At 35.8% G+C, this 26,377-nt stretch overlaps 1 protein-coding gene across 3 annotated transcripts in view; it reads right to left on the bottom strand.

Annotated features, from left to right (window-relative positions):
* LOC136838621 (DNA-directed DNA/RNA polymerase mu-like) overlaps positions 1-17,234 on the bottom strand; it is a 166,132-nt gene extending 148,898 nt beyond the window's left edge. The window contains exon 1 of one of the 3 annotated variants that reach the window (XM_067103895.1): positions 17,075-17,234. The gene's annotated coding sequence lies outside the window, so the exon portion shown is untranslated. The remainder of the gene's footprint in view (positions 1-17,074) is intronic. The other 2 variants (XM_067103894.1, XM_067103896.1) reach the window with 2 other exon arrangements.
* Between the last annotated feature and the right edge of the window lie 9,143 nt (positions 17,235-26,377).

Raw genomic sequence — 26,377 nt, forward strand, 5'->3', positions numbered from 1 at the left:
CCAATTCCTTGGATATTTTCAGCAAACTTTTAAGACTTCTTATTTCCCTCCTTATCAATATTCACCATTTGCCCATGTGATCTCCCCCGATTTCCTTTGGAAAGTAAATTTTTAGTTACAATAATAAAAGTAAGCTTTTTAAAAAATAAAAACCCATAATGTGAACTTTTTTTTACAACGCGAGAAATGAAGAGTGTTCGAAATTAGAACGTTTTTAGATGGAAATGTTTTGAAATGCAAACGTCAGGAACGTTTGTTCATGACTGCTCTGAAAAGAACATTCCACTGATCTCAAGAGATCTAAGGAAGAACGAAGTCTATTTTCTTTTGCCATGAATACCCCTTTGGGAAAGTGATTGTCCAAGGACACTCCTCTGGGGTTCTTGTGAGCACTACTGCACCATTTTATGGAAGCAATGTGGTGAGTAATGATCTTAGAAATCTCCCCTGGAATTATGGGGCCGTGTAAAGGTGACTGTTTGACATGGACCACTCACCTGAGGTTTTGGGAAGGCCGGAGAATGACTGACTAGCCAGGAGGACTTCTTTGGGATTCTGGGATGTCACGAAGACTACCGTTTCACCTAAAGTATCCATCTGGGGGCAGGGAATGCACAATGGGTGCCTGAAGTCAAGAACTGTCCCCTGGGATTTATTTGTTCGGAGTTGAAGGTCAATTTATTGACCAAGAACTCATATTGGGTGTTTATTGGGACAACGAGAGCTACTGATAAATCAAGAGCATTTTCCTAGAGTCTTGGGTTAACATGGGACCATTTATTGTTAGATTATCCTCTCATAGAGTTCCCAGTTTCTAACAAGCATGCACACACACTTATACATGCATACATATATATTATATATACAGTATATATATATATATATATATATATATATATATATATATATATAAATAATATGTATATATATATATATATATATATATATATATATATATATATATATATATATATATATATATATATATATAATTAATAAATATATATATAATGATATATATAATTAATCAAAATCAGAGGTAGGTGGACCAATGACACATCAGCACTAAATTCAGCATAATTCTTTATTTCCAGCGTTTCGTAATAGCTCTATTACATCATCAGGATTCTGTTAAATAATGAATAAAATTACTCAAAAACTTGCTCAAAAAATCAGTAAAATTAAAAAAATGCAACACAGTTAGAATACCAGAAAAAAAAAAACAGACACAATAGCAAGACCAAAGACAGCTAACCAACCTAATACAAAGAAGGCAGAAGACAAATGCATAATTAAAGAGTTAACTCAGGTAGAGCTGTGTGGAGGAGGTCTGATACAGAAATCATTTCTATCAATATATGTTTTGCAACTTTTTGAGTGGTTTCTTATGCTAGATATGTAAAACGTTTATTGACAGAAATGATTTCTGTATCATAGGCCAAACAACTGGTTCCCAATTGAATATACAGAACTCCTCTACACAGCTCTACCTGATCATTATTTTTATAAACATTCTGTCTTCAGCTTTCTTTGTATTAGGTTATACAGTCTTTGGTCTTGCTTTTTGTGTCTGTTTTTTCATCTGGTATTCTAACTGTGTTGTATTTTAATTTTTTGATTTTTATGCAATTTTATTCATTATTTAACAGATTTCTTATGATTGTTATTAAGAAACGTTAATACAGAATTATGCTGAACTTAGTCGTTTCCATGGTCTTTGCTAATATATATATATATATATATATATATATATATATATATATATATATTTTTATATATATATCTATATATATATCTATACTGTGTATGTGTGTGCATACATACATTATATTTGATATATATTATTATACATTATTTTATACACACACACACACACACACACACACATATATATATATATATATATAATGTTTAAGTGTGTGCCTGCGTGTGTGCATGATTGTTGGTAACTGGCAACTACATGCGAGGATAAGTTTTAGTTCCAAGTGATTTAACTCTCATCCAAGATGCAAAGGGTTACAAGTGTTCTGTTCAATCGCACATGCACATGCACACTCCCACATATATATATATATATATATATATATATATATATATATATATATATATATATATATATATATATATATATATATATATATATATATATATATATATATATATATATATATATATATTATACTAGCTGCTGCCAGGAAAACCCTGAAGAATTCATAATAATTTTCCTGCATCTCCTTTAAATTGTTTCGTCGTGCAAAGTACATGCACTATTACTGAAAATGCCTTTCTTTCCCACGATTAATAATTCAGTCTTGAATTCACTGCTTTAAATAAATACTATATATATAAATATATATACATATATATATATATATATATATATATATATATATATATATATATATATATATATATATATATATATATATATATATATATAAATACTAGTGACAAAACCGGTATTACATGGCAAAAACTCAATTGCCTTACGTTTCTATGGAGTCATTGTTGCAGTAATGAAATTGTAAAATAATAAAAAGCTATTTAAAAAAAAATAAGCAAAAGGCACACTCTCACATGCAATGTCAACTATGTATATATATATATATATATATATATATATATATATATATATATGAAAATAAGTTTTAGTTCGTTGAAACCATATTTGACTTGTTTAACTCTCATCCAGGTGGAAAGTTACAAGATACAAAAACATGCCTTAGGCAAAGGTGGTGTTAGAAGGAGGAGATTGACCAAATTCCCTAGTGGTTTTGGCCTCATTAGCTCCCGTTTCTCGCGTTTCTTTCATCTTCTTCAAAAGGGTGCGAGGATTAAAGGTGTCAATGGCGTCCGATTTCCAATGTCCTCCTGATAGGTTCATGCACAAAATCTTTCTTTTGTTAATGACATGCCCTATAGTTATATATATATATACAAAAGAAAGATTTATGCTATATCAATCAAACCAGATCCAACATTGGAAAATCGGACGCCATTGACACCTTAATCCTCTGCCTATTTTGAAGAAGATGACCAAGAAAACCGCCAGATCCATCGCCAAACGGGAGCTAATGAGGCCAAAACCACTAGGGAATTTGGTCAATCTCCTCCTTCTTAAGAAACACCATTTTCCATGTTTTTGCATATACTCCTTTAAATTGTTTCGTCGTGAACAGGGGCACAGAAACAAGTGTGAAATATATGGTTTCAACTATTATGGGCCTTCTTAATATTACACTGTAGTATTCTTTCATTATATATATATATATATATATATAATATATATACATATACTAGTCTTGGTATTACATGGCAAAAACTCAATTGCCTTACGTTTATGGAGTCATTGTTAAATGAAATCTATAAAATAATAAAAAGGCTATTTTAAAAAAATAAGCAAAAGGCATGACAGCAATATATCATCTATGTATATATATATATATATATATATATATATATATATATATATATATATATATATATATATATATATATATATATATAAATACTAGTTGACAAAACCGGTATTACATGGCAAAAACTCAATTGCCTTACGTTTCTATGGAGTCACTGTTGCAGTAATGAAATCTGTAAAATAATAAAAAAGCTATTTTAAAAAAATAAGCAAAAGGCACACTCTCACTGAGCAATGTCATCTATTAAAGAATACAATAAAAAGCTAATATAAACATACGGGGAAACAAATTTAAAATCATGAAGTATTTACATTAGTAAATAAAAAAACTATTATTAAACTTGAATCGAAAATTTATAAAATAAAAAAAAGCTACTTTAAAAAATGAAATCTATTACACAAAAATACGCCAAAGTTTCTTCGGTGCAATCGAGTTTTCTGTACAGCATATAATGTTATATGAAACTCTCAGCCGCAGCCCGTAAAACTTTCATCCACGGCCCGGTGGTGGCATGTGTAGTTGGCACCTAAAGCTGTGCCAGAAGCACTATCGCGGCTAACTTTAACCTTAAATAAAATAAAAACTACAGAGGCTAGAGGGCTGCAATTTGGTATGTTTGGTGATTGGAGGGTAGATGATCAACACACCAATTTGCAGCCTTCTAGCCTCTGTAGGTTTTAAGATCTGAGGGCGGACAGAAAAAGTGCGGACGGACAGACAAATAGCCATCTCGACAGTTTTCTTTTAAAGAAAATTAAAAGCTAATATAAAATATAAAATTATGAAATCTATCTATCTATATACTCGTATATCCAGTATAGATATATATATATTTTATATATAAAGAAACTTGTGTCCCTTTTCCCTCCTAAATGGCTGCAACTAACCAATTACACATTTGTTCACCTACACTATTTCCTGAGTAGTCTGTTCGCAAGCATTAGGCTACGTTTTCCCAAGTCATCCCCTTCACGGCCAAAATTTAAAATTAGTGACTGTCCGACCATTTTCGCCTTCTAAGTATCAATAAAATCGGGACAGACAAGAAAGTACTTTCATAATTTTGCATAAATTAGTAAAATGAGTTTGTCTTAAACCATTCATGGAAATCTCCCCCAAAACTAGTTTGCACTACTTTTCTAGTCTAGACTTTGTGGCCGGATTCAATGCGCTTGTGAAAAAATTAAGGCGGATTTTGTTTAGTTAACAAACAGATTTCGATATGTAATTAAATATAATAAATGTCTATTCATGGAACAATGTAATTTGCGTTTAATGTTACTGGGAAAAAATACCGTGGATCAACAATGGTTAGCCAGCAACTACAACCAAAGTCTTAAGTCACCAGTACTACGGACTTCAAGACATTGGACGACCTTTAGCAAATCAACAGATAACACTGTCGTCAAGATACCAAGGGTCTCATATAATAATGGAGATATGTGAGATAATATACAAGTTTATTTTATTCTGCACATACGTACAGTATTTAGACAAATCTATACGTGCTGCCCACCAGTGACAATAATTCACGGATCCTGAAATTTCCGACACTACTCTTATAGAGGAAGAATGCAACTTGACATGGATTAATGGTTGTGCTGGCTTATAAACTGCGATTTATATACGTACATTGCACAAAAAATAACAAAGCTGAGTTTCGGGTTCTTGTACTTCAGCCGACAGCACAAATTGGACTTTATCATCGAATTACAAAAATTTATGCTGACATTAACACTCATGCAATATTACAAGTTTTAGTTTTCACTAGTCAGAAATTTCCAGTGTGCACATTTGTTAAAGAATGTACGCACCAACGAACAATATATTTTAATTCAAACATTACACAGCTTAAATATTAATAGCGTCTATGTAGTACTTCTACTTCCCACGTACCTTAACACCAAGAACAACATACCTGAAAATAAGAAAAAAAGCTGTTAATTGGTTATCTCCACGGAAAGACTTTTGCTTCTCGTATAAAAACCTCACAAGAATTTCTTACGAACAGCCAAATTTAAAAATAACAATCCACTATCATATTATATATTATTAGAACTTAACAGATAATAACACCTTGGGACCTAACAATCTTGATTAATGCGAAAGAGCATATTATAAATGAACAAACTATACAACATATAGTACATTTAATATATATATATATATTATATATATATATATATATATATATATATATATATATGTGTGTGTGTGTGTGTGTGTGTGTGTGTGTGTCTGTGCGTGTGTGCATATATATATATATATATATATATATATATATATATATATATATATATATATATATATATATATATGTAGTACCTGCAATTTTACCACCACTTGCTTTTACAGTAGGTGTGAACCTTCTGCTTCTCAGGCAAATAATTCAGTCACGTCAACACAGTCACAAAAGATTTATTACAGAGCCTTGCCCACCTTTGCTCAACAGACAATTTCAACGAAAAATATTCGCTTGTGTTACATTATTCATATCTACTGCAAATGTTACAGGAAGGTACAGTGAATTAATTTACACCATGTTTTGTCGCGGATCATCGCAACCCTGAACCCACATAATCAAATGAAAAACTACAGACATTTAGAATACGCTACATTGTGACCACCTGCTGTTTACATGACCCTGTAAATGTACTTAGGTGAAGTTTTTAATTTTTTTGTTGTTTCGAGATACCTTATGGTACCACTAAGTAACTCAAGATTAAGGAGTGTTAGGAAAAAACTACGCCGTTCCCTCCTGTAATGAATTTTATATATTTTTTCACTTTCTTAATCAAGATTTTTACGAGAGTAATTATTCTAGTTAATTTCCTTATTTTTGTTATATATCATGGCTGTTTGCTTTTTTCCCTGAGAACGTTCTATGACTGATGGCCAGATATATAAGGAGAAATCCCCAATTTATCACAGTATAATCAATACATACCATGTCACATTACTGGTTTCAACATGGTACGGAAACAGAGGCAAATCCATTTAAAAAGACAATTAGCCTCACCAGACACCCACACCAGAGTGTCAATCCAACTCCTGTCTAACACATTTTGACCCTCAAGATAACCCATAATCAACTGAATTTGTAACTCAAAATCAAGAAGCCATTCAGAGGGCCTGGAGGTTACTAAACGTACAACAAGAGGTATGAGGCCAGATAAGCAGTCTTCAGTTAAAGGATATATAACAGACCTGCTCATAAATACAAAAATACTCTACTGTAAAAGTGGGTTATTAAAGTGGGTCTTTTTTAATAATACTTTTTTCATCGTTACAGTTTGCTTTTCGGTGCTTCCTCTCAGCATAAATAAGTTTTGTAAGTTTTCAATTATGATAAAAAATTTTATAAAATGTAAAGGTAATTTTTATTTTTCCTAGGTGTAAAAGCCAGAGCCTTTTAAGCTAAGGCTAACAGGAAGATGATTGGTTCAAGGCCTCCCCAAAGGACTTGCACAGCGCCTGAGTAAGTCTCCTCAGGATGAGAGTCGTGTCCACTGCAGAGGCCAATGCTCCCAAAAAAGACAAGACTGGTCAAAAGCGCCACTGAGGCAGGAGCATCCTTGCCTTTCAGTCTGAACGCCTGGTTTAATGCAGAGTGATAGCTTTTCAATGTGGAGATTGAGAGAAGTTTGTCTTCATAAAAACAGGCGAGTATCCAAGATCCTACGTACAGAAACTTCATCTGTAGGGAGACCTCTTTTATCACACAAATAACAGAAAATGGCCCACTTTCCTTGGTACACAATAGACAAGGGTCTTTACAGGTTTCCTGACATTTCCAACTCAGTCTAAAGAGTAAAGCCTCTTACTCACAGAAGCTGCTGGATAACCTATAAGAATGTAACTGGAGGGGTTACACTGCCTCGTAATACCTCTGCATGTCTGGCTGATGAAGGAGAGTGGGCGCTGATGATGAACACTTGGACATAAAACAGAACAAAAAAAAATTGGAGTAAATCAAATTTCACCAGAAACTGTCCAAATTCTGTAGGTCAACATATGGAAAAAATGTCAAATTTTTCAAAGCTTCAATTTTAGTCCTCTATGTCTCCAAATTGAAGATTAGTGTTGTTTATGAACTTAATGATGAAGACCCGGCCACAGAGTGAAATAAAAAGAAATTGGAGCAAATCACATTTCACCAGAAATTCTATCCAAATTCTGTACGTCTGCGTATGGAGAAAATGTTAAATTTTTTAACATTTAAATTTTGGTCCTCTATATCCCCAAAATGAAGATTAGTGTTGTTTATGAACGTTGATGATGAAGACTCGGCTACAGAGAGAAATAAAAAGAAATTGGAGAAATAAAACTTCACCAGAAATTTTGTTCAAATTCTGCAGGACTGCGTATGGAAAAAAAATGGCAAATTTTTCAATGTTCATTTTTAGTTCCCTATGTCCCCAAAATGAAGATTAGTGTTGTTTATGAACGTTAATTGAAGACTCGGCCATAGAGTGAAATAAAAAGAAATTAGAGGAAATCGAATTTCACCAAAAATTCTGTCTAAATTCTGCATGTCCGCGTATGGAAAAAATGGCAAATTTTTCAATGTTTCAATTTTAGCTCTCTATGACCCCAAAATAAAGATTAGTGCTGTTTATGAACGTTGATGATGAAGATTTTGCCATGGAGTGACATAAAAAGACAATGAGAGCAATTAAAATTTCACCAGAAACTGTCCAAATTCTGCAGAACAGCATATGAAAAAAATGTCAAATTTTGCAACGTTTCAATATTATTTCTCTATGTCCCCAAAATGAAGATTAGTGTTGTTTATGAACGCTGATGATGAGGACTTGGCTATAGAGTGAAATAAAAAGAAATTGGAGCATATAAAATTTCACCAGACGTGCTATCCAAATTCTGCATTGCCCCGTATGGAAAAAATATAAGTTTTTTCAACGTTTCAAATTTAGTTCTCTACGTCCCCAAAATGGAGATTAGTGTTGTTCCTGGACCTGATTATGAAAACTCAGCCACAGAGAGGAATAAAAAGAGATTGGAAGAAATCAAATTTCACCAGAAATTCTGTACAAATTCTGTAGGGCCGCCAAATGTCAAATTTTTCAATGTTCCAATTTTTGTTCTCTATGTCCCCAAAATGCAGATTAGTATTGTTTGTGGACGCTGATGATTAAGACTCGGCCATAGATGGAAATAAAAACAAATTGGAGGAAATCAAATTTCACCAGAAATTCTGTCCAAATTCTCCAGGACCGCATATGCAAAACATGTCAAATTTTTCAACATCTCCATTTCAGTTCTCTATGACCCCATATTAAAGATTAGTCTTCTTTATGTACTCTGATGATGAAGATTTCGTAATAGAATTAAATAAAAAGGAATTGGAGCAAAGTTTCAAAATTAGCAAAAAACTGACTAGAAATTCCACGTCCACATATACAAAAAATATAAAAATTTTCAGTGTTTCCATTTCAGTTCTCTATGGCCATAAATTAAAGAGTAGTCTTGTTTGTGTACGGTGATGATGGAGATTTAGTCAAAGAAGGATCTGCTTGAGGCGACTGAGAATGCCTAAAAGAGACTTGAGAACGCCTAAAAGAGGCTCGAGAATACTTCAAATCCTACCTCAGAGACTGGCAAGCAGCCTGAGGCATCCATGACATAGATTGTGATTGGAAGAAAACGCCTAGAATGCTCAGGCGTAGCCTTAGTTGACAAAGAAGGAGACCGAGATTGGAAGAGTGATGTCTGAGAAGAGCGGGAACTACAATAGAAGCGCCTACTTCTCCGAGAAGCAGGAGAAACTAGCACCATCTTACGAGGCAGGCGTCAAAAGTTGATGAGAGTGCCTGAAAAAGGAAGGAAAATGTGGAGACCAAATGTGTTCACACACCCGATCATGGCTACTTGCATGAAAGTCCCTCACGTCGGACAACAAACGTGAAAATGAACTGGCACAGCTAGACCGCCTGGGAGGCCAAGAAGAAGAACCGGATGCCTGGTACCAGGTGCAAGTCTAACGGCAGGGAAGCGTTCAAACTAGTGCCTGCTGTCAAACGCGTGTCTGATGGCAGGTAAGCATCTACTGGCAAGAGAGATTCTGATGCAAGGCAAGCATCTGCTTCCTGATGAGTGCCTGCTTCCAAGCAAACTCCTGCTGCCAGATGAGCACCTGCTTTTAAGAGAGCGTTTGATGTCAGGCGAACGCCTCTGAATGAATGGTAAATCATCTTGCAAGGGAAGGCTACAGGAAGAACCTGGGTAAGGATCGCTAGGAGTATGCGGCCTCCAGCAAGGCTTACGGGGTACAAATATCAGAATTAGGAAAGTGCGCTTAACCTTACCTAGCATATCTACCTCCTGCCTGGCTCCTGGTTCGTAAGTGCTTACTCCACAAACACAGTTGCAGGCGCACTACACTGTTCGTGTTACATGCAGAGTTATATAACATGAAACAGTTTACTTAGAGCGTTCTCTTTCATACTCTTATTACATTACAGAAACTGACACTGAATTCCCTTATTTATAATTTAATCATCTTTAGCATTACTTATTTAATATTTGATCAGTCTATTTATTGTAATCCTTGAACATTACCCTTTTCTGCAATCAAAATGTTACTAAACCAACTTTACCAAAATTCGCTTGATCTTGTCATGCTTATCTTTCGATGACCAAGTGCCAACCTGTTCATGAAATGCGCCCGGTTGGCCAGAGGAAAAAGACGAAAGGGACAAACTGCTTCCACTCCTGGACATACCTTGCTTCCCTGTACCTCCAACAGTAGATCACAGTGTGTGGCTAGGGAATGACTAACAGGGAGAGAAGGCGTTGGCGCTTCCTCTGCCGCAAGAGGAAACCCAAAAAAGGACGAATAATTTGGCCGATAAAGCAGCAAACAACCCTAAGACTATAATTATAGCTACATCACTTCTAATTACCAAAAAAACACAGGGAGCTTTGAGAGGAGAACAATTTGAAGGAGGGTAATTCTATAGGAGAGGGCTGCACCAGTTTCTATGTGTTAAACAGCTTAAAATTCTAAAACAACACTATATCTCTGCTTCACTATCATTAAATAAGTGAAGAAAACCCTTACAACCACCAACAATCTTGGGGGACCACAGGGGGTTTTGGGTGGGGGAGACAAAGTTGATGAAAAGCTGGGGAATGTAGGGGAAAAAAAGCTAATAATAAAACCACAAGTAGACTGCAGTTTAAGCCTAGGATCTGCTGTCAGCAAGGGGGCAGCAGAACGGCGCTTCGCACCTTATCTGCGAAATTAAAGATTCTTGGCAAGCACGTTTGTACTGGCAAGCGGTACTGTTGCGCTGCGCGTGCCCACCATGGGTACCACGGATATGTAAACTACCCCTAGTTCCTAGAATTACAACTGTGACTTGCCCAACTATGATGGAGTATATAGTGTAGCTGCTGCGTGTAAGAATGAATGCAGACGAGTTGAGGAGTCACTATGATGAATCTTAAAATATGCAGTAGCCAGATAACCTATGAAGTGAGCCTTATGATGCCCATACTTGGGAATTAACCCCTTGAGATCACGCCACCTTCCTTTGATTGTATTAGTATGGGCACCTGTGGTGGGGTCCACAAAATTGATACCATGATTTCCCGTAAGGTGCTTGTACCCCTATCCCTCCAAGCAATTATATGCTTTCCAGCAATCTGAGACAATAGTAGTTCCCTCATGAATACTGTCTTTCATAACACTTAGTAGTGTTTCATGATCCCTTTGTTCAACAGACACTACAAAAAATTCTCGTGATTCTTGGCAAATTCCGCCAAAAACCCACTGCCCTTCAGTTATGCGTCCAACATTACACTTACATCATCCAAACTTTAACTCATCAATTTCTACGATGCAGTCTGGACCAACAATTTTCTTAGTGTCTGTAAACCTAATTCACTACCACCTCTCGACAAAATGACGACCAGTCCGAAATTGTCATGTCATTTAAGTTCAGATCACACTACCTTATAGGCAAACCAGTCTTGCAACCACAGAAGCACAAACTTTAAATTAGTCTAATATCAAGATTGGACTGGTAAAACCAAGTGTTCTTGAATACAGACACTTTAAAATTACACCTTTTTCTGTGGCCTCCTTCAGTAATGTAAGACTTACCACAATGGAATACACACTTTTTTATATCAACTTTACAGACAGAATTGCACAAACAACAATGTTTTTCTGATAATATTACCCCATGGTCTTGACAGTATTTAATAAACTTTTCAGTTATAACTATAAAAATAACAAAAATCACCATAAGTTATGACACAGCTTTCATATCTAAAAGTTAAGTTTTCCGCCGGAACACTTGCGCCTGTAGAAGCTACTGCCACGGTGATGAACAAAATAGCTGTGCAAGAGTGAAAATTTTCCATATTAATTGTGTAACATTGGATCATAGAGAAATAGGAAAGTAAAGAGATTTAGCCTGTACGTATTGCATTCGCCACTTTTTTACTTATTTTTTTTCAGTCTTTGCATGCGCATGCAGATACAGACATCAATCTGTAGTTGACTCAGTGAGAGATGGAGTTCTCTCATCTTAGTTTTTTTTTGCGAGTTTTTAAATATTAGTGACTTTTTTGGGACTAATAAACATTTCCTCACTTAATGACTTGTATCTACGAATTCTATACGCTATTCTCCATAACTCTAGGTAACTACTTTTTTTAGAAACCAGTGCGTCCCTTTTCTATAGAATTACCACTTACTCCTAACTTCACTTACTGTCCTAGAGTTTGAAGAATCTTTTCTGCCTATTCTTATACTTATCTGCTTCTCACATCTGCTTATACTTTAATAAATATTCATTATTTCTTTTGACCAACTAATACACTGATCTAGTGATCATTGTTCTTACATTTAACACATTGATTGTGACCGTTGTAAACTGAAAAGTAAAGCCAGGTAAGCACCCTCTTAGCTTACAGACTGGAAACGACTTATCATATCCTCTTTGGAAGATATCCTATACTGTATAATGACAAATATAAAACACAAGATAACCCAAAACAAATTCAGATAACGATCTAATCAACAAAATTACATAAACACTCTCCAATGTGTCCTCGCAGACCAATGACAGAGAAAAAACTGACTGGAAAACTATAGACTCTCAAACCATCCAAAAGGGATGGATGAATAGACAGTTCAAACTAAATGATACAATTATTTTTTGTTTACTTTTCACTCTATCATCCTCCTGCCTGATGCCAAAATACAGCTATCATAATAGAGAGGTAACATTCATTTCAAAAATATATTGTACATTAGTTTTTATTTACAGCAATGACATATTTTCAATTACTTTCCTATACAGTACAGTTTAAGATAGTTATCTTTTATTTTTTTTCATTTTTAAAGTCTAAATACTCAAGAATTATTGAAAAGAAACATAAGATCGTTTACATTTGTATCATTCTTTTGTTTACGGTGTGATGTATTTTTCAGGCTTTGCTCTTCTCTTCAGTAGAAGTTATTTTTCCCGTCCATACCATTAGGCACAAGTCATGACACCACTGCAACGTTGCACATGAGCAAAGTTGCTAAATTTGTTTTATTTTTTAATCTTTTTTTAATAAGTACACTTTTCATTCTTGTGTTAACTATGGGGTTATGACACTTTCATTTAGTTTTGAGTTGCAGTTATCCTTTAGTGAATGGGTATTACTATTTCTGCACAACTGAAGCTGACAAATGACATAAATTACCCACTGTCATGAAGTGAGTTATTTATTTGCTTACAATGCAAACAACAATGCATTCATTCTAAATCTGGTGAAATATGGTCATTTGATAATTCTTTATTATTTATGCAAATATGACATTCATTTCTAACACAAATGCTTGGTTAACCTATTACTATCAACCATGTCTACCAAAGAGAGGGGGCAGCGACAAGCCATACCCCTAAGGTCTGGTTAAATAAGGTAGGAGCTGACATTGTAAGTGAGGCTAGGTTAGGAAGTTTACATCTTAATTCTTCAAACGTTCTGCACGGAGATATCATTTATCAATAAAATTTTTTGAATGAACTATACAGAAAAGGGTGTATATACTGCAGTACAAGTGAGATAATTTGAGAAATTTACTGAGACAATTTGAGAAATTTACTGCCTTTTGTTTGTTTTTACATTCTGTAGAATTCCCAGTTTACATTGCTGCATGTCTATTTTTTTACTCATTTCAGTCAGAATCTCATAAAAAAAATACCACTAAACCACACTGGCTTTCATCAGTTTTGGAATGAATGGTAAATGTATACAAAACTAGGCTAGGCCTATAGGATAGCTACCATACTTTCATATGGTGGCCAGTAATAGCATCACAAAAAAAAAGGCACAGGAAAAAAAAATCACAATTTTGGCTAGGAAAAAAAAAATCACAATAATTTACGGTGGCCAGTAATAGAGTCACAGGGAAAAAATTCACAATACTTCTTGGGGTCATTATCTTTATATTAACAGCCTTTTGTTTATGTTTATACGGTAATCCCCAACAGGCTTGCACTGAACAAGCCACAAAGGTGAATACATACCGGGTTAAAAAAAAATCCCCAACAGGCTTGTACTAAACATGCTGTCAAGGTGGATACATACCTGGTTAAAACCCTCGGGGTCACTCTCTAGGAGAGATTATTGTGACTTTTTTCCTGTGACTTTTTTCTGTGACTTTTTTCTTTGGCATTTTCACCTGGGTTCCTTTTATATACCAGTGGAGCTCTATGCTTTATGAAAATTAGGCAGAATTAAGCAAGAGCTCCAAATTGGGTATTACTTTGGAAGTTGATTTTTCTAATAGTATTTTCGTTGCTTAAGAATGTACCGTTATTTTTTGTTGGTCAACTGTAATTGACCTGTAATTAGCCTCAGAAGTTGTACGCTGGCCATCCTGGAATACTATTGCATATGCACAGTGTTATAGGAGAGTTTTTGGTAAAAAGTGGAGTTTCCTTCACTGGGGGGCCAACTAAGTAACATGGCCTACTAGATTAGGTTAGGTTAGGATAGTATAGTTCCTTTTATAATAAATTTCCTTAACCAATCCCTTCTTAAACATATGGCTCCCTGATGACTTGCACAAGCTCGGAACCATTCCATAACAGCAACATGGCAGTCCGGTCTTTCTCCCACCATTTCCAAAACCCCCTGTTCCCAAAGGGTCCTCAACCATGTTGAGTAGGCCTAGATATCAGGTTAATATAGTTGACCGACAATAAACAGCACCACCGCCTTCACCAGCAACACTAAGAGTATAGGAAAAATCAATGGTAATTCTACATATTAGCTCCACGCCTGTTTTTACCTTTTCAACTGGTTTTTTCTACACTTTTAAGGCTTTTGATACGGCCGGTGCATCTGTTCGTTGTCGGCCAAATGGAATATCCCTTCCTCAAGTTTAGTACTGGCCCGGAGGGGTTTGGGTACCCATACATTAACAAGTTATTGCACTTGCCGGACAGGATGTGAACCGTTCCAAACAGACACACCCGTGCTCTGTCTTGTGAAGATCGCGTATGGAAACCCCTTGTTGGATGGACTTCAGGGGTTAATTACAGGTTAATTACACTTGAGTGCCAAAAATTATAGGTAAATTCATAATTAGCAACCAAAAAACTGTAGAAAAAGTTAAGTCAGAAGGCAGTCGCCGCTGTGGAGCTACTATATAGTTCTACCAAACCAATTTCCAGGGCAACAGCCCATGCAGGGTTCTTGCTTTGAAATACCAAAAATGAAAATATCTGGAAAATCACTTCATAAGAATTATTTTAGAAGACAACAGGCTAGACTAGTTGTACTGTAGAGACTAGCCTAAGTGTAACGGGAAAAATATTCCTTTAATTATTAGTGATTTATTTAGGAATTGATTCATCATCCTCCTCTAATATCTTTACACTACTATTGTAAGAGTGATTGGGACTATAAAATGTTTTCATTTTTGTTGTGGACATCAAATGCATAGCAGTGTAGCCAGTCCCTTGTTTTGTTTTTCTTTCACGCTGAGTATGGGAGCGCTGTCTGAATCTTTCGTCTGCATTTTGGTAACACTAGCCAAACATGTAAGGGTCGCGAACGCTCTCGAAGGTGTGAGAAGGACGTCAACCGGTCCACCCTTCATTTTGGCTATTTTACCAAATTATTAATACAAATTATTATCTATCCCTTGCAAGGTAAGCTTTTAAAGTCATAATATTACCGTTAGTTCATTAGTTGGAACAGATCATTATCATGAAAGAACAGTAGCAGACGAGGATTTAAGTGCAGCGTTGCATGCCCAGTCGAACATGATTGCAACGCCTTAACATGGAAAATTTTCACTGTCGTGAAAGATACTTCACGTTCATTAGTTGTCATGAGATTTTGCTGTGTTAATTTGAGTTGTAATTTAGCATTTAATAGGGTTGTAAAACGTTGAAAAATAGTTATAAGTGTTTTCTTTGTATAAGGTTTTTTATAAATACCAGTGCCAAAAGGGTACCACAAAGTGGCCGTCCTACAGGGCATCTTGGGGTTACCCCTACCTCTGTCATGGAAATTTCCACTGTTGATCACGATCTTAGACTAGGCTATACAGCAATTAAGGTCTACCCTAGACTAATCCTGCTTGAATGAGGAATTATGACTATTTTTTTTACAAATAGTTTAGGCTATATAGCCTATATATAAATTCATGAAAAACTTAGTTACATAGGATTTAGCCTGTACCCTCATTAAACTAACCTAACTTGGTGGCCTATTGTAACCTAGTCAAAAATCAGCCATGTAAACTTTGCATAGGCTATCCTTAATGATTTCTGAAGAGGTCTAGCCTAGACTATATCGTATTAAAAGGCACCTTAGCACAATTTTACCTCATTTTAGTTGAAGTCTTTCTCAGAAATCTTTCAGGTAGCCTTATTCATTGACATACATTGTGTACAAACATTTAATAGTGTGTGTAGTAGGGTATCAAATGATTTACACCTTACTGTGAATTAATTGATTCCAGGGCTGCTCCATGTTTGATACTTATCCTATTATGAAGAAAAAGCAATTCCCATAGTATGTAGTTGACATGTTTTTCTGAGGTCTCTCAATATAAAGAGTTATTTTTGTTGTTTTAAGATACTCACTTGTATTGTTTTTCTGGAAATAAAAATTGAATAAAAGGAATATTTCCAGGGACCTAGTCCAGTAGTTCGGAAGTATGTAACTTAACCTAGTCCAGGAGTCCTGAAGAACATGTAAGTTAACCAAGTCCAGGAGACTAAGCCTAGGAGAATTTTGGCATGATGCAATGCGTAATAAAGAAAGGAACTGAGGACCAGGGATTTTCTTCAATACCACCTTACCTTTACCACCTAAAATGGAAATCAGCGCTTCAAATATCTCCCAGTGGGAAGACATCACCTGGCCTCATCACTAATAAGACCCACACAGCCAAGGAGTATCATATACGCTAAAGATACAAACTACTGGTAGGATTAGTTTGTTGGAAACTACTGTAGATATAAAATGAACAGATATTTTTATACATGGAATGTGTTCCAGAATGCTTAAGAAATGCCTTTCTCAGTAGTATTGCATCATTAGGCTGTGCTGTGATACAACTAGGCCTAATCCTTACCTTAGGTAACAATATGATAAATTTTACCCTTTACCTTTGCTATCCTAGGAATTTATCTTCATTAACTTCCCGGAGCTAATACTTAGAATTACCCTTCCAGCTGACAAACACATTTTTACCAAGAACTTTTTTTTTTTATTAATCACTGCCTATTTTGTAACACATGTTAGCTGTCGTGTAACAAAAACAAAAACAGGTGAGTTGCTGCCTGCACATACAACTTAGTTCACATCGTTGATATGCCAAAATAAACATTACCTGAGATCAGCTTTGTCTCCTTCAGATTTTTTTCCTATGGAACGGCTCCCTTGCACGTCCTATTTCTCCTTTGTGTTTGTTAAGTTTATTGTCTTTGTGGTTCCAGAATTTTTTTTAAAATTCCTTCCTATTTTCAATTTATTATTTCGGCAGATCTGCAAATAATTGACTCTTTAGTTTGGTAAGTGAAGGGATTGATATATTAAATGCAGCCCGTGTCCTTCGGTTTTATTTTCTACGTTAAGCATTCCATGTGTCTTTTATGAATTTCAGCGTTCCTTTCTATCTCTTCCTTTTCATAGCAAATAGATTGTTTATCAGCACTTTTTCTCATTAAATACGAATTAGAGATTTAATTGCTACTTTTAATGCTATTCCGACTTTGTTGATTCCTGATGTCACAGGGAGCTGAATTGGCTTGATTTTAATGTTGTAGCATCAATATGCAAAACAGACTCAAATCTTTTATAATTTTTATATGCTGTTAATTTTCAGTAACTTTAAAACTTTCAGTTGGTACTGTTTCTAATTTCAGAAGAATATGGTCTCATACAGTATGCACATCTGTACAGATAGTTCATGAATTTTATGTATATATAGTTGCAATTTTCAACAGAATATCAAATACTGCTTAAATCCTATTGTTTTTATATACATTTTCAGTAATCGAATTTGTAATCATTTATAATTTTGAAACCCACACAAATACACCAATCTCTGCCAGATTTCAAACATTATGAATGAACATACTTCTCAGAGAAAAAAAAGTTTCATTCAGTAAAAAATTCTATTCACAAATTTGCAAAGCATTACTTCTGTATAAAATGTAAGGTGTAGCCACATTTTTTTTTTGTTATCTAGAGTCTATTAGTAACAAAATATATGTTTTCTTATCTCTAAGTGTTGTTAGAGAATGCAGAACATCATAATGTATTTGCTATACGATTATAAGGCAATTATATAATTTCTATCTTACCGTTGTTCTTCACGGGACAAGTATGGTAAATTGTTATATACAAGAACTGTACTATATAGATCACAATATGTAATATAAGGTAACAAACATAGAAGACAGACAAAATTAATGTTGGTAGGCATTACAATGCTCAGGAAATGCCTTTAATCCCTTATCAGAGACACCAAACTATATAATAACCACTGCAGAATGTAGACAATACACTCCCTAAAAATAACGATAAATAACGAAAGAATGTAATAAATCACCGTGATTAAATGATTTCAGATCCACTTACCACAAAATCTTCCTCTCCTCTCATATATGCATGTATGTATGTATATATACATATATATATATATATATATATATATATATATATATATATATATATATATATATATATATATATATATATATATATATATATATATATATACAGTATATATATGAGACTTTTATATAATCACAAATATTAGAATAGAAAAGGTTGGATTATAGAATTTAGGTGTGGCGAAAAAGTAAATGGATGGACAAAGAGGACTGTATGCTTAATGTTGTTACTTGGTCAAAAAATGCTAAAAGCCTTACTTAGCAACACCATGCTCCCTTTGCAGTTCCTAAATTACGGGGAGTTATCTCTCAACCCAGTTCAGTACTGACAAGGATAACACTTTAATATTATTAATTAACAGTACCACAATTAAGTACTTCCACTTACTGAGCAGTCCTTATAGACATGAATTCAGATCATAAGTGGCTGTGAGATACGACGAGAGGTGCTCGCCTCCATCTCTCTCAAAATCTTATGAGTACTCAAGTTGACTTTCAGACCTTAAGGGACTCGATATATGTTACCTCGTTTCTATGTTACTTGCGTGACATCAAAATATGAACATAATACAAAGTTTATCAGATCAAATTGTATTCACCATTCGCTAAAATGGGATCACAGGAAAATAAATAAAATGGAGGGACACTGGAAAAAACGTGCTAAATTTAAACTTAAAATTAATCTAATATCTGAAGGTTAAACATATCAAACAAGTAATAATATAAGAAATAAATGAAACGGGGTTACAATTCAAATGCACTCAAACTAACCAAAATTACAAGGTTCAAGCTAGAATAAGGGTAATCACCCTTTCTAAAGCACCCACACAACACGACACCACATGAATGATCAACTGCCCAAAAATGGGCCAAAAGCTGCTCCTTCCATTCTGCATTCGAGTTTTATTGTGAAAAGGAGACGACTTACACAATTACTGTGAATACAGAACTGACTTACAAAGTTCACATCAACATAAAAAATTTAAGATAATTTTCAAGTTCGTTATTATACATATACTAAAAGCATAATATTCTGGAATCTCAACACATTTGTTAAACGTAGTGAATTAAATGGTGGTGTGTGACAATACAACTTTGGAAGATGTTATGCCCATACAGTCACGTACACACACACACACATAATGCTGGAAATGGCAAAGTGACAACGTCGAGCATCACTCAACACTCACGTAGACGTAAGCTCTTTTTCATAAACATACCAGAAAAGTAACCTTCAACTCTCCTTTTTAGCTTCTTCACTACTTAATACAGAAATTATTTAAGCAGGATTACAGAAAAAATCGAATAAAAAACGTAAGAGTGTCATTCTCGAACAGATGTGGTTCCTTTACCTTATCATCATGACATGCAATAAGGACGTACATATTTCTACAAAACTTATAAACATATAGATATATTTGGATTTTACACTAATAACTGATACAAAGAACATAGTCCTCGTTTGTCGGTTACCTGATAGAAGGCAATTCACAATATGAAAACAATATCAGTAATTTTCGTATGACAGCAGACGATGCTAGTAACTCTACAGTAGGAAACAGACAGATCATACGAAAATATGTTAGTACACAAACATCATGAAAAGATTGTTGTGCTAGGAGCTCTGGGACCTATGACATGGAAATTGACAGTAAAAAGATTTGAAAGATGTATCAGGAGAAAAACCTCGCAGTTGTATTGTTAAAAAATTGTTAGGATTGGGTGGAAAGTAAGATGAAAGAAAGAGATATATATGTATATGTATATATGTATGTATATATATATATATATATATATATATATATATATATATATATATATATATATATATATATATATATATATATATATATATATAAACACTTCAGCAAGTTTAGGGTAATCAGCATGGAATTATGGTAATTTTGGTTCAGACGCAAGGTAATGCAACTTTCCACTTCTTTTCTCTCATGGAAGCCCTGGGCTGAAAATGAGTGAAAATGTGTGGAAGACAAAGCACAAGAAAACCATGAATGGCGCTGTAGGCAATGATGATGACATGCTATAATTATTGTACTGTCAAATCTCTGTACATTTGCTATCAACTCTTCGAAACCGTGTCTTACCAATATTTTTAGACTCTAAACATAGCTATTGTTACCCCAGGTTATTTTAGCTTTCTCAGACACTCCTCTGCTATCGCGGATGACAGATGAGTCTGGTTGAAGAGTGTTTGCGTGCTTTTGTCGCTCCAGAACTTTGACGGTGTGCTGGCGTAAGGCCACTGTAGCCCGTACTGGCATAAGGCCAGCCTAATCTACAACATATAAATCAAGAACAAGAGTAGTAACTCTGCTCAGTTCCAGAGACGCCATGGAAGCTACGGATCTGTTGCTTCAGGTACAGTATTTATGGTTGTAATATTTATGTCAACATCCCGTTGTCTGGGTTATTGTATAGCGTTAAAAGTAAGGTGAAGGTTGCTTTTAAACCTAATCAAGGAAACATGTAAAATAGAGTTTTAGGAGTCCATTGCAAATGGAAGGTTAATCATTATTGCTAGGCTTAGGTCTAGGCCTACAATCGCTCCCTAAGTGTAACATGACTGGGAGCCGCGGTCAGACGCTGGGGTTTAAAATGGTGGAATACAAAACAAAACCACCATATTAAATATAGTGGCTGTATCCAGGGATGCACTGTAACCTAACCTAATGCACTCTTAGGGTCGTGCCTTTTTAGTGTTACAGGCCTATATCTCAGGCCCTACACCAAACATGACTTGGGATACTGTAGGTGATAAAGAAACAATATCTGCATATTTAAACACCTTGATAATTGTTCTCTGTGCCTCTCTCCCTAACCACATAGGGGAATAGGACCGTCAGTGTGCCTCACATGGTGTACTGTAAACATTCCTTCAAGTTCTTTGCACCGTCCCTTCGTCCCCAACTACAATCCTTTTCATTCCTTTTACTGTACCTCTGTTCATAGGCCTATTCTCTTTCTTCCATCTTATTTTCCACCATCTAATAGTTTTTTCATTGTGCATCCTCCGTGCATTTGAGGTTTTCCCGCAGTTACACCTTTAAAACCTTTTACTCTCAATTTCCTTTGGGTAATTCTAAGCCGGCTGTCCGCGGTGAGCTAGACTATGGCAATTGACGTTTTTCTGTGTTATTTTACTTACTTTACAAGAATTTAAAGTAATATTTTGTCGGCCGGCTGTAACTAAGCTATCATTGACCTTTGAAGACTACGCGACTTGAATTGCCTAACGTAAGGTAGGTCTAAGCCAGCATTCCGCAGCAAGCCCCCCACCCCTCCATAGCTAATATGGCAAAATTGTAACCAGTAAACACCCCTAAAAATACCAACATAAGGTACCCTAGAGGTGTTTATTGGTTACAATTTTGTCGTATTAGCTATGGAGGTGGGGGGCGGCTTGCCGCCGAATGCCGGCTTAGACCTCGTAGGTAATTCAAGTCATGTAGTCTTCAAAGGTCAATCACAGTTTAGTTACAATGGCGACAAAATATTACTTTAAATTCTTGTAAAGCAAGTAAAATAACATAAAAACGCCAATTGCCACAGTCTAGGTCACTGCGGACAGCCGGCTTAGAATTACCTTCCTTTGCACCTCTGAATGAGCTCATAGTCCCAGCAATTGGCCTTAGGCTTAAATTTTATATTCCATTCCTCTCCCCAAAAACGTACCTGCCCCCCAGACATTTGGTTACCTTCTGTGGCCCTTTACTAGTGTGTTCCACTTACCTAGGGGTGTGTAGAATGATTTAACCACCCATCTCCAATGGAAATCTGTCAGATATGTCAAAATCATTTGGGAAAACTCTATTCATATTTCCAGTCCCTCACACCCTAAGTTGGCTAAGCAAGGTGTTTTGACCATACATTTTAATACAGTGTTCTTTTGTAGTCATGAAACGCCTATCTAAATTCAGATAAACCCTGGTCTATTCCATACATCTCAAGAAAGCTAACCTAAGTGTTTTAGAGATTGCATATATCCAAACCAAATTTTTTTATTTTGGAAATACACTATGTTTTGACAGTCAGTACATTTCAAAGTATTTATAATACATTAACAAGATACTCCATTTATGCCAATTATTTTAGCCTAATATAAAGCTTCTTGTAATGGAGTAAGGGTCACGAGTAACAACTCACAATGAAAATACTCCTAGTAACAACATCCTAAATTAAAAACGCTCCAGCTCTGTGGTCAAGAGATACAAGGTTGGTGTAAGTAGCATTGGCTAGGCTTTGGGCTTTGCAGCATCACCCCCTAAGGCAAGCAGTCCCACAGCATCCCAGTGGACACAGTATGGGGACCTAAGCCTAGCCTAGTTAGAGCTCCATGCTAGCAAAGCTTTGAGGTAAAATTGGTCTGATATGACAGTGGGGTACATTAAGGTTCCCAAAGTCACTTACCAGCACTTCTCAATGCATGTCAGTGAAGAAGCAGTGCATAAACTTAGATTGATTTTAGTTGAAAAGTGCAAGTTATAGAGTGAAGGTTACTATAACTGGAGCACAAATTTAGATTATAATTTTTATAATATTTTTTTATGTGATTTGGATGAATATGACTTTCATTTCTTTCAGAAATGGGCACCCATTACAACTTCCCGTAGTCTAACATTAATGGGGATTACATTGGGAACTGGGTTTTCTTGGCTGGAGGGAAACAAAAACTAGGTAAATACAGGGAGGCATCCAAACCTAACCTTTCATAACTTCACCACAAGTTGGGTCTTACTGGACCAGGGGTGATTTTGCTTGATGTGCCCCCCACCAACCTAATCTGACCAAGGACTTGTAAAACACTGAATGAAATGCAGGGTTACCTCCTAACCTTATTTCCCCTAATTTAACCTAACCCAGAGTTCTGGGTTTACCTAACCAAGGGTTCTGCCAATGCTGTACTCACTACTTAATCTGGTGATGAGTACCATAAATTGTAAAGAAATATTATTTAGAAACTTACATATCTTGGTTAATTTTTGTCCTCTGTGTGCCTCCCGAAACTTACCCTAACCCTGGTTTCCTGTTGTATTCCCCATTTTATTGTTGGACTGTTAGGGGTTGTATTATAGGGTAACCAACATGACAGATTTAAAGAAAACATGTAAACTTTAGGTGATAGATGCACTATTTCATATTCAAAATTACTTGGATCCTAAGAAGGGTAGCTTAAGTGTTTCAGAACCTGCACCAGAGACCAGACATCACACAAAGACAGAGGTGGCAAAGTCATGACTGTATGTTTTAACCTTGCGTGTTTGCTAGAACTGTGTGCTTTATTGCACTTGTGATGCTGACAAACTGTCTGCTGTACAGTATTGTTCTTACTTGCGAAAAAGAATGGGATCCCCTTTTTTTTCCTAGACAAATCCTTCATCACACACAGGCTTGGTAATCAGGGGGAGGGGCGGGCAGCGAGAGACTAGGGTTCTAATTTGACTATTTGTGTGGTGTTCTAGCAATCAAAGTGGTCGCATGGTTCGTGTGTTTCTTGTTAAAAGGACTGGGTTTTTGATGAGCAAAGATTTACAATTGATAAAATGTCCAGTGTAGAGAGTTTGATGAGTAAACCGAGCTGTAGACTGAGCATGCAGAGTGGGCGAAGGGGTCTTTCTCGGGTGGCATTCAGTAGGGTAAGGTGCATTATATTGTCTGTTTCTCAGCCAAGATCATAGCCGGTTTTGTTGTAACGAATTTATGAAGTTTCTAAGTTTAATCGTTTAGTATTTCTACCATCCTTGGATTCATGGGGGTAAATCTTGCTCAGGCTGTAGAGTAATAATAGAAGAGTCCGATTCACTTATAGTCGTCGTTGTGCGACCAATTACAATTTTTTTCATCTTTCCAAGAGTTTTGTACTTAGTTTTTTTTGTGTAGGGTTAGGGACTGCGTGGTCCACAAGTATGTGCTGATCTTTAGTTGTGGGTGGCATGTTTGAGCCAAATGATCTTTAATTTGGTTACTGCAAAATTGTGTTCTTGTTAAATTTATTTGAGCATTTATTTTTGTAATAGAGTTTAAAAACACAATAACCGGTCTCGCTTGACCTTCGCAAGTAGTTCGTGGGCTTCACCCTTCAGGCCAGCCTATCTTATCCCATAACATCTAGGGACATTGAACCTATCCCAGTTGCGGGGAAAAATTTGTGACACAAGTCATCTTACAATAAAGCTGTCTTCCCTTTTACAAGCATTTATGTCACACCTCAATGACCTTATCTATGAAACTAAGTGGCATACAAAGCCATAACATGATGGCAGCGTCAAGCCCATTCACGGGGAAAGAAACAGGAGAGGCTGTGATGTCGTCGGGAGCACTTAAGCACAATTTTTAGGTAGAAAACTGAGGCGCTCCATGGCAGGTGCAGAAGTTCAGAACTGACAGAACAACGTGACGAGTGGACAAAGAAGGCAACCCTAGCCTATGAGTGAGTACTGTACCCAGAATTAGAATAGGACAGATCAACAGTTTTTGTCAAAAAGGAATGTGTTTCCAGTTTTAAATATAGTTACTGTTCCCATCTTCAGAGTGGATTTTAAATTAGTGGATTTCATCAATAGGCCTAGGCTAGTCTAGGCCCAGAGTTGCAGTGTGTGTGAGTAGCCTACCCACACTTAACCTATCACGTGGAAAGTAAAAAATTGTAGCTGCAGGCTAATATATGCTAGGCTAGGCTACTGTGCATTGTTCAGGATGACATACAAAATGCTGACCCACTCCCAACCCTAAACTGGGAAGCTGTAGACCAGATGGAAGCTTTTGAAGAGTGGCATGATTTTATGGAGAGCTACTTCATCATCAGTGGTATTAGTGACAGCAAGAAATATCACTATATACTTTTGTCTGCTGGTCACAAGGGACATGAACTATGCAAAACGTGGATGTTGGCTGAAGATGAAAGAAAGGACCCAGCCATTGTGTTTGGCAAATTTAAATCACACATGATCAGAACAGTGAATGAATGGGTCATGAGGCTCGAGATGTCCGCATCGATGCAAAAAGAAGGTGAACCTGTAGACGATTTTGTGTGTCAACTAAAAGTGAAAGCCAGTTTGTGCATGTTTGCAGACTACACTACGTGACGAACAGATTACTTTACAGCTGATTAAAGGCATAAAATGACCAGAAGAAAGAAAAAACCTTATCAAGAAAGGAAATGATTTGAGGCTATAAAGTCTGTGCAAAGTTTTCAAGTTACTTTGCAAAATACAAATAGTTTTGCAAGTGATCGTACTGCTCTGGTTGGTGCCGTTAAAACATCGAATTACAGCATGATGCCACCTGTTGTAAGTCCTCCTCGTAAGTATCCTATCTAACTTAGGGAAGAAATTTGCAAAAGGCTAGAGGAAATAGAAAAACTGGGTGTATTAACTAAATGCTCAGACACTACTACATATGACTGGATTAATTCCATAGCATTCTCTATAAAGGCTTCAGGTGAGTTAAGGGCATGTTTAGATCCTAGGAATTTGATTAAGGCTATCAGATGCACTTATCATAAGATACTCTTGAGGAAATAAGTCATGAACTTGCTGATGCAACAGTATTTTCTAAATTAGATGCAAAACATGGGTATTGGGGTATTTCTCTTGATGATGCCATCAGCTGGTTGTGTGCTTTTAATAGTCCTGCTAGAAAATTCAGGTTTTATAGGTTACCATTGGGCTGTGTTTGAGTGTCACAAGATGTATTCCAAAAGTATATGGATGATATACTACAACGAGCAGGCAAGGGAGTTATTGGAATAGCAGATTATGTTGTCGTATACAG

This window comes from Macrobrachium rosenbergii, chromosome 5, assembly GCF_040412425.1.
Source record: "Macrobrachium rosenbergii isolate ZJJX-2024 chromosome 5, ASM4041242v1, whole genome shotgun sequence".
NCBI lineage: Eukaryota > Metazoa > Arthropoda > Malacostraca > Decapoda > Palaemonidae > Macrobrachium > Macrobrachium rosenbergii.